General features: G+C 36.4%; 1 protein-coding gene and 1 long non-coding RNA gene across 14 annotated transcripts in view; one reads left to right on the top strand and one right to left on the bottom strand.

Annotated features, from left to right (window-relative positions):
* Window positions 1-991: 991 nt before the first annotated feature.
* Window positions 992-5,543, bottom strand: LOC127514679 (uncharacterized). Its single transcript, XR_007930682.1, has 3 exons — window positions 5,436-5,543; window positions 3,882-4,626; window positions 992-3,574 (listed from the first exon to the last, which is right to left on the bottom strand). It is a non-coding gene; the product is annotated as an uncharacterized LOC127514679 (long non-coding RNA).
* Window positions 5,544-7,079: 1,536 nt separating this feature from the next.
* Window positions 7,080-10,615, top strand: part of LOC127509413 (interferon-induced protein 44-like) — a 35,122-nt gene continuing 31,586 nt past the window's right edge. For 3 of the 13 annotated variants that reach the window (XM_051888219.1, XM_051888137.1, XM_051888128.1), the window contains exon 1: window positions 7,080-7,185. The gene's annotated coding sequence lies outside the window, so the exon portion shown is untranslated. Of the gene's footprint in view, window positions 7,262-10,615 lie in introns of all 13 variants that reach the window. The other 10 variants (XM_051888229.1, XM_051888145.1, XM_051888172.1 and 7 more) reach the window with 6 other exon arrangements.

Here is a 10,615-nt window from a genome sequence, read left to right as displayed (position 1 = left end):
AGAACGTCGATCGGAGCCGCCTCGATCTTGAATCGAAATCCTGTTGTGTGGGGCAACCCCGAGGACAAACGCATGCAAGCTCTGGAGATTATCACGTGAAACGAAACAATAGCCAATCAAAAAGCGAGCTGACAGAAGACTCACCTCCAGCTCGCGCTGTAACATGTAAAGTCCATGTTCACACCATCTCCACGACTTCATTTAAACATTTTTCTTTTTTTTCCCCCCACAGATTTTCAGTAAAAAGCAGAACATACACTGTAATCGCCATTTCTTCTTGTTGGTCGTCCGCCATGTTTGCTTACTTTAAAGTCACGTTTGATGAGAGATTTTTTGTGAGATTTCCTGTGTTCACAGGCGTAACTCTAACAACAGGCAGCATTATAGCCTACGATGTTTGTTTTTTGTAAAATTTCTATACAAAACAAGAATGACATTCTTTAGTTTTTAGAATTAACTACAGTATGTGTTACATGATCCATGTTTACATTACAGTACAAAATTATTCCTAAGTTTTCCCCTTTTTGTATAGATGGTAATGAAATTGAAAGACTAACACCTATGTATATGTTCATCTGAATCGAACTGTTTTGATAGTATTTCATTTTTTACATTTTTTTCTAAAATTGAGTAAAAATGATTCTGGTGACAACAATAGATGATGATAGACTAAGCTACATGTCATGATGCTTTTGTCTGAAGAGAAAAAGCTAGTGAAATGTATTTATTTGGCTTGAAAGTTAAGATAAGACCCATCCACTCTGCTGCTCTCCATATAGATATCTTTGAACACAAGAACATGCCTTCCTGTGTAAAAAACAAAACAAAAACGTTGCCTCCCACATTCCATGCTGTTTGCTCTTAGTAAGTAAGACACATTTTCTTTGTTGTTGTTGGAAGCCTGTGCATAAAGTTCTGCATTTTTACCTTACAAGTTTTTTAAAAATATTTAATTTATTTTGATGTTTTTACAAATGAGGATGTCTGCAAAAGGAGGTTTTGGAAATTTTTGTCATACAAATTTGTCCTCAAAATATGGTTAAGTAGGTACACACATGCACATACAAACAAAGTTGTTGCATGTGTGAAAAGGACTTCACATCTATACATGACCTCAGAACAGGACATCACATGCAGTTTTGCTTTCACTTTCCATTTACTTGAAATGATTACAGTTATTCAAAACCAATGTCATTTAAGGAGAACAAGAAGAAACCGCACACAAACACCAGCTTCTTACATGTCTCTTTGTCTGGTTTGAAGATAACCCTATTTATTTCTGAACTAAAACAGGATGCTGCTTGCTGAATAACACATATTGAAGAAAGTAATATATCAGTCAATTTACAGGGTGATGGAACATTTTCTCTTAAAAGTGCAGAGTCTGCAAATTGAAATGACACAATTTTTCATGTAATTGTGACATTTGATATTGCATTTCATTCCATACATTTTTTACACAATACATGCAATACATTTTAATGTTTGACAATAACAGCTTGCATAACTGAAAGTGAAATTATTCTTCAATTATTCTTTGTGTCGTGCCTAATAACGCCCTTCAGCTGTGATTTATTAACCATACAGCACAACCTCTCGCACTTTATTGCTTCTAAGTGTGAACGCTGAATGATGATGGTGGCAGCATCATGCAGGTCAGTGTCAAAGGAATGCTGAATGCAACAAAAAACAGAGATAACCTTAATGAAATCCTTGTCAAGATTGCTTAGGACTTCAAACTGAGTTGAATGTTCATAACAGGACAATAGGGGTTGAAGCACAGCTCTCCATAGTGTTTTATTTGATGTACAGTTGTCTACTTCTGATTGGTTGGATAGCAGAATGCCAGAGGTTAGTTGGTTGAAAGCACTTGAGTATCTCAGTAATTTTCCACTGAGGATGATTAACATCCATGTTATTCATCCACAGAGGTAACATTCTGCCCTTTGCACCAATATAAAGAGCCTTTCATTTTCATTCACTGAAAACAAGTGCCTGAGTTGCAAAAGTACCAAATGATTTCAGAATCATGAGGACAAAACATTAATTCTCGTTTCACTTTCTATTTACTTGATTTAATTTATTATTAATAATTGTTTAAAACACTTAAAACATAACATACCCTGGGGCAGATCAGGTATGTTACTATGGCGATTAACCTGGTTGGTTATGGGACAGTATTTATATCATTTTTTACCTCTAAAACACCACTATGTCCAACTGCCTTCAGCATCTGGTTAGTGAGGTCTGAACGCGCTCTGACAACGGAAGTGATGTCTCGCACTCATTGAAGCAAAGCGCGAGACATCAGTTCCGCCATCAGAGCGCGTTTTTTTTACCTCACTAACCGGATGCTGAACGGAGTTGGACATAGTGGCGTTTTAGAGGTAAAAAATTATGTAAATACTGTTCGGTTTCTCGCACAAACCGATCGTTTCGTGTCTTAGGACATCAATGTGTCGTCACGAGTCGCAGGGTTTCATTTGGATTTGTGTGTCGTGTTTATTTGACTCTTATAGATGGAGTTCCCAATTACACACATTATTTGACTGACAGACCGCGACGGTTGGAGTTAAAAATCATCATTTGTGTTCTACTGAAGAAACACCTACATCTTGGATGCCCTAAGCAGATAAACATCAAATTTTCATTTTTGGGTGAACTATCCCTTTAAAAACGACACACTTAGACATCAGCACTCATACAAATCTCAACAATGGTGACAATAAAAAAAATTCAGCTGCATAATTTATTCATGTCGCAATGCATGCTGGGAGCCATGAATGTGTTTTGTATGCTGGCATGAAGCATGTCACCATTGTTGTGTTTCATATGCTGAATGTTGATGTCTGTAAGTGTATATATGACACAAAACATGTTTTAAACAAAAAGTTAACAATGACAGTGTTGCAAGTGATATTTTTCACATTTGTTGAGTTTGATACAGCATTTCAATTTCTTGAGTTAGCAATTACAGAAAAAAAAGCAGTTGTTTAAACCACTTTAAAGCAGTCATTTGTCTGTTATTAAAACAGACATGTTGATCTTCTTTATCAATGCAGAAATGTTTTCTGAAAACATGTGATTGATCAAAATTATGATGAAAGGAGGAACATTATACCTGTAAGACTTGATTGTCCTGCTAAGACAAAAACTGAGATCAAGCACCCTGCAATAAAGCAATAAAACTCATCTGGAGAGAAGATCTCAAAGAAATAGAGTAGGACAACGCATTGCCCTCAAACATCCGATCAATCGATCACATTTTCTTTGATAATTAATGATTAAACTTAAGTGAAAATGAAATCTGATATTTACCGAACATGGTCACATATTGCATGGAATAAATACGAACCTGTGAGGCAGGTGATACATGGCTTCTGGTTTACCAGAATGACAACAAGACTGACGAACAGGGTGGATGGTGTGATTATTCCAAAGTTCTCTGTACTCATCAAGGTCTTTCTGCAAGATGCTCAAGAAGACATACCGTAGAAGGCACTTATGCTCATGGCTGCCATTGAAAAGGTGCCTCTCTCTCAGGTCACTGAAGAGCTCAATCCAGAACCGAGTCCTAATCATGGAATGATAGAATACACGTTTTACTTCAATGCTTAATAAATGTTATATGGAAATTATTTCTAAAATAAATGTTTCAAACAAAAAGGTATTATTTAAACTCTATTCCTATATATATATATAAAACTCAATGCAAAGAAAACTATAGCATCAGGAAAAAAGATCTGCATTACATTTTAATCTAGTGTTATTCTCATATAATACATGTTAACAACTGAAATCCTCTGTCATGTGACAAAAAAGTGACTAAATAGTACATTTAATTAATTTTTTTTTTTTTATATATCTTAAAAGGCCTATACCTTTGCTTTCTGAAAAAGGACCACCAACTTTCGATTCATTGATTTGCAGTTGATGTGCCATACATGTGACTGTGGGCTCCTGCAAAGTCATCTGTATGCTGTGCTCTTAATGCACAATGAATGGCTACCATAGTGCCATTTTCTGTCCCACAGTCTGTGCGAAGGCGTGCTGGAAGTCCGAAGTCTGATACACACTGCAGGTAATAGTATGCAATTATCACTGGGTCGTTATTAGAGCTGCCACTTCTGAGCCACATCACTTTCCTAGAAAACCCATCAATGCAGCCAACAATGGCAACACCAAATGGTTTGAGCTTATCATACCCGTCGACATGCCACACTTGGTTTGGTCCTGCTGTAAAGTACCCTCTTTGGACAAATCTGTGTCTATGGCGAAGTTGAACTCCTGATGGATCCAGTCTGCTAATTGCATGCATTACATCGTCCCTTTTAACTGTCATGAAATACTCCTGTCGCAATGTCTGCCACAGAGCTCTGTAGCCTAAAAGCTGACCGGAGCCTGTCAGCTCATGTGTAATAGCTGCATCCACAGTGCCACTGGGAGTATAGTCTGTTCTCCTTGTTAGGCCTGCATTCCTTAGCCTTCTCTTTAAGGTGCTCAGACTCAGGAAAATGATAAGCTTTGTTCCAAGAAAATCAAGGATCACGTCATATGTGTGGCCCTCTGAGAAATATTTCTGGATTAGGCCTGCCTCTGTGAGTTCATTTGACACAGTTCCTGGGCCTGAAGGGAAAAGAGAACAGTGTCATTGGGAATGCAGAAATCCACAAATATCTTAAACATAAAAATGTATCAGCAGCAGTAACAAAGAAATAAAGAGGTCAACTGTTTGATACACTTTGAAAAGTGTATGTATTTAATCTCAATTTGTGGACAAATCCAGGTAGTAAAAGGCACAAACAACTGCCATTAGACTGGCACTTAAGCTTACCACTTTTAACAGTTAGGTCGTATTGGGAGGTTTATGTTGACGTTGGAAAAAACAAAAAAAACAAAACATGTATTTGTGTTTAGTTCTGTATGTCACACTAGTTCTGCATGTCATACTATAACCTGGTTCAACTTCTTAATAAATTAACATGTGATTGTGTGTGTGACAAAGACTGTTGCAGCACTGAGAAGAAATGTGGGAAAGCTCCCTTTCACCTTCACAGTGCAGCAAGAACAAGACATAACAACAATGTACATCAAGGAAATGTTTTTTTTTTTGGGTATGTGCAAGTACCTATGAATTTGAAAGTGTTAGGGTTAGAATGACTCTAAACAAAATTGTTGCAAACAAAATGTGTTCAGACTTTTCATAACACATTGTGTCCATAACTTGCATACAAGTTCATGACCCTAAATGATGTTAAATAATTTCAAGGAGAAAAAAAAAAAAAAAAAACATTATTTCAGAAAGTGAACTCAAAAGTGGAAATGGGTCATATTGACCCATGGCAATATAGGAGGGTTAAACAGCCAAAATAATCGCAATCAACTGTGTGGGTTTATTATGGTGTCTTTTTGTTGACATTTACAGCAGAGCTTACCATTCTGACGAAAAGGTGCCAAAAATTGAATGTTGCTACCACAGGAACCACAAAAGCATCCAATAGGTCCAGCCAATTCGAGTCCACAATATGGACAATACATAACCTAGGAAAGGAACAAAGTGACTGCTTAGTGGTAAAAGATGTTGACATGTAACTAAGCAAATGCCTGTGATATAGACCTTCTCACAGCAGAAGAAAAATGCAGATGTAAGAGAAGCCCTTAGTTACCCAAACATGTATTGAGTTTATGCACAAAAGTTACTCACTGCAAAGGAAATATAGCTCAAGACTCATAAGAAAAAGTTAATGGGACGGAGAAATAGGCTATTTTTATGTAGCAAGTTATATGCCTACTGTAGTATCCTCCAGTCAAAGTTTAACGTTAATTACTTTAATCGCCATTAAGGTGATTTATTTGTTAACTGATAAAACAAACAAGAAAAATTGGCATTTTATTACTCATGTTGGAAAAACATACTGGTAGTTTTACTTGCGTGTTCCCTACAGTTTTTACAGTTCAACATAACATTAAAATAATGTTTCACAGTTAATTTAGTACCGTGTCAGATTATTTAGGCTAATAATATAAAAAGAGACCAGGCAATTATACGACCAGGATGTTTAAATAAACAAAAAACCTCACCTTTCAGGTCATTGACAACAACACTGGCGAGTAAACAATGGGCTATATGCACGGAGCGTTCTTTAGAACTTCCGCAATAATTAAGATAGCTCGAAAACTTCCGGTGATATGTAATTTACTGGTGTGTTGAGCGTCAGTAGTGTACTTATTTTATAATCAGAATATAATCACTTAAATAGTCAGGCATAGCATTAATTTAGTTATTCAAACGTAAGACAGCATAGAAAATAAATAAATAAAAAAGTACCTCAGTGTTCCTCCTCGGCTAAATTCAATTCGACCATCAGTTTTCACACTTTCGTGTGAAAAAAAGCGTCAAAAATTAAATATTTATATTGGACTTTAGAATAAATTGAATAAAATGTGTGTTTTTACAAGTGTGCCGAAATTATGATCTTGCGCTGCACTGACTGACAGCTGCTGTGATTACAAAGGGAACGTTTTTCATACGATTTTGTGAGTACTTCATACTTCACATTGACAAAATGTAAACCTAGTTATTTTATAAAGTTTAATATTTAGTCAAAAACGAAGTTAAAAACGATTAGAGGAAATGGCTGATATATGCGCAAATAAATGCTACTCTGCCGCCACCTGCTGGTTATAGTGGTAATTATTGTCTTTTTTTATTTTTAAATAAGTGTTTTCTATCAAATGTTGAATTTCCTACATTTTGAAACGTTCGGTTTTACAATGGGGACAATCTCAGAAGGATGAACATAATGTTTGTGGTCATCACATTAAAAATAACATTTGAAGTGCTGGGGGGGGGAAAATGCTTGTGCGTGTCTAATTTCAGACACGGCATTTTTTAAATTGTCCCAATAGCTTCGTCTTTATTGCAATCAATAAAACTGGTTTATTGTCAAATTATCTAAATGTGACAACTGCATTAAAATATGAATACAACATTAAAAAGTCAACCACTGATGGTTTTGTGTCGATGTACAGCGACTACAGAATGAACAGCTAACAGTTCACCGGAAATGCCCGAGCAGCCTTAATGACAACCAGGAAGTAACCGGGCATATAGCCCGGGTTCGTCACTTATTGGGTCCCCTTGAAACATTTCCGTTGTGGTCTGTGCAGCGCTTTTCTCTATTTGTAAGTGTTGTGGACTTTTGCAGCGCTTTTCTCTATTTGTAAGTGTTGTGGACTTTTGCAGCGCTTTTCTCTATTTGTAAGTGTTGTGGACTTTTGCAGCGCGTTTGTCTGTAAGTGTTGTGGACTTTTGCAGCGCGTTTGTCTGTAAGTGTTGTGGACTTTTGCAGCGCGTTTGTCTATTTGTAAGTGTTGTGGACTTTTGCAGCGCGTTTGTCTATTTGTAAGTGTTGTGGACTTTTGCAGCGCGTTTGTCTATTTGTAAGTGTTGTGGACTTTTGCAGCGCATGTGTTGTCAATCTGATGAAGATGTTCTTTATTTGCTGGTGTTTTTTCTATTTGCATGCGTTTTCTTAATTTGCAGCGCGTTGAGCTCTCACGGCCACCGTAATAAGTCACTTAATCTGCTATTTTGTATTTTGTGTGCTAGGGCTGCTCAATTATTATTATTATACTTTGTTCTCAAATTGTTAATGTTAACAACATCAGCATTGCGTGACAACGTGTATTTAGTGTGTAATAGCGCGTTACCTGTAGATTTAAGTTTCTGTACAGTCTCTATTTGTCCATTTGTCATACCATATAATCCGCCATCAAAATGATAATTTTAATTATTCCAGCTGCTGTGAGAAAAGGCTATAAATGATCCGCCAGCGTTCTCACATGCGATATAGCCTACTAGCTGGGACTCATTCTGACAGAGCATGATAAACTAACCCAAACCTAACCTTTTTATATATATATATATATATATATATAATATCTAGTATTTAGACAGTATCGCATTATTTTAGCATAGATTAAAATATATTTGCACTAAATCACATCATATTTACACCTGAGCAGATATTCGCAAACAAGCTACATTAGGCATAAGGCAATATTTTAGCATGATAAGCAGTGTCATAAGCTAACCAAACATTTTGTAAAACGCAATAAAAACACAATCCGTGATTTTGTTGATTCTCTTGAACCTTTTTTTAACTGACAAAAGTTCAAAGAAAAGATTTCCAGTGTTTTCACTGACCAACATAATTGTATTTTGTGAATATAAACAAATTTTAATTTTGATGGCTGCAACACACTCCAAAAAAGTTAGGACAGAGGTGAAATAAAAGTGAAAAGATTATATAATATCCAAGTTACACTGTTTTAATACAGTCCACAATTAGCAGGTGAATTGGTAATAGGTGAGGGTATCATATTTGGGTGTAAAAGAGCTTCTCAGTCTTTGCAAGAAAAGATGGATAATGGCTCACCACTTGTGTCAAACAATTCAAAAATCACATTTCTCAATGCAAGATTGCAAAGAATTTATGTCTTTCTCCATCTACCATACATAATGTAAAAAGATTCAGGGAATCCAGAGAAATCTCAGTCTGTATAGGGCAAGGTAGGACACCTCGGGTGAATGTGCATGACCTTTGAGCCCTCAGATGGCATTGCATGAGAAACCATCATGCTACTGTGTTAAATACAGCCACATAGACTCGGGAGTACTTTGGAAAACAGTTGTCATTTAACAGTCTGACGCTGCATCAAGAAATGCAACTCGAATCTCTGTTACACAAGGAGAAAGATATACATCGATTCTATGCAGAGATGCTGCCGAGTTCTCTGGGCCCCGAGCTCATCTTAGATGGTCTAAAAGACAGTGGAAATGTGTGCTGTGGTCAGATGAGTCCATGTTTCAGCTTGTTTTTGAAAAAAATGGACACTGAGTTCTCAGTCCCAAAGACAAAAGGGACCATCCAGACCTTCATTAGCGACAGGTGCAAAAGCAAAGCAAACGTAAGCCCATCATGGAAAGGAGAATCAGACAATGATGACCACAAACTGTTGAGCAGATGTCTTGTATCATGTGAGATCGGGTAAAAATTCCACTTGTAAAATTGCAACAATTAGTGTCCTCAATTCCCAAATGAATAAAAATTGTAATTAAAAGGAAAGGTCATGTGACACAGTGGTAAACATGCCTTTGTCCCAACTTTTTTTGGAGTGTGTTGCAGCCATCAAAATCAAAATTTGTTTATACTTACAAAATACAATAAAGTTGTTTAGTGAAAACACTGGAAATCTTTTCTTTATACTTTTGTCAGTTAAATAGAGGTTTGAGAGAATTAACAAATCACAGATTCTTGATTTTATTGCATTTTACAAAATGTCACAACTTTTCTGGAAATAGGGTTTGTTAATTACAGATATGTTTAGATATTTGTAAGGGACATTGTAAGGCAATATTTCCCGTAAGCTGACAAAAGCAAGCCAAAACTAGGCAAAATATAATATGACAATTGATCAGGATTGAGACACAGCAGATCAGGCTAATTTCAATACTCCGTATTGAATACTGATTGGCAAGTCTGGAAATAGGCAAATATAGGTATACGTTTATATAAAATAACACGTCAAATAATTTAAGTACAACTAAACCATTTATTCGTCAAACTGTATCTTCGGGTGGATTAAGTTGCTCTTCAAAATGCAAACGTTCGTCGTCGGATTCCCGCTCTTCTTCCGAAGAAAAAGTGAAGTCTTCCTCAGTGTCCAGGACCATCTGAAGAGCTTGCTCACCTGTGTAGCATGCCATCTTCCAAACGCACAGGAAAGTGAATGAATCTGATGAAACTTGATGCTTTTTAAGGCATTGTTAGGGGCGTTTATAATTTGCACAGATTGCCTCAGCACATTATCTTATGAATACAGCGCTCTGCGGGTGGGCGGGCACACATTAGAGATAATTAGATCAGACAGGAGAAACGGTACATCTCCTTACTTTTATACCCATTACATAAAGGGAGAATATTTGTTTTAGAATTGATTTGTTTTGTTTAAAAGTAGATACTTTTAAGTATGGCTGAAGTCACGTGTCGTGCCTAACAACACCCTTCAGCCGTGACTTAATCACAATACAGCACTAGCCTCGAGTACCTTATTGCTTTTATAAAACAGTTATAAAACACACAATACAAATATTAAAGCCAAAAATGCAACTTTCATGAAGTTTCACTAAAAACCTGTCTTCCACCGGAAAAAATAGTCCCTGACCATGAACAGCAACAGAAGTTACATTATTACGCCATTAGATGGCGGCAAAGACTAACAATACTCTTCTACATAATACAGTAAGCTTCAATGAACTTTATCAACTGAGAACATACAGTTTACGTTGCTAAGAGTGGTTGCTAAGGGTGTTGTGTAGTGATACACAGAACCGCTGGGTGAAGCGGTCATAGCCGTGTTTTATCATGAATAAAACACAGCTATTGACCAATCAGAATCAAGAACAGGAACTAAGCGTTTTATAAAAATATATATACCTTTTCAGCTTTCCTTTTAATAAATTTGCATAGTTATCAACAAATCAGTTTTTTGCTTTGTCATTATGGGGTCTGATGTGAAAATAACAGGAATGAGTGTGGGCAGATTTAAT

Source organism: Ctenopharyngodon idella, chromosome 1 (assembly GCF_019924925.1).
Source record: "Ctenopharyngodon idella isolate HZGC_01 chromosome 1, HZGC01, whole genome shotgun sequence".
Taxonomy (NCBI): domain Eukaryota; kingdom Metazoa; phylum Chordata; class Actinopteri; order Cypriniformes; family Xenocyprididae; genus Ctenopharyngodon; species Ctenopharyngodon idella.
This window is presented reverse-complemented; position numbering and strand designations above follow the sequence as displayed.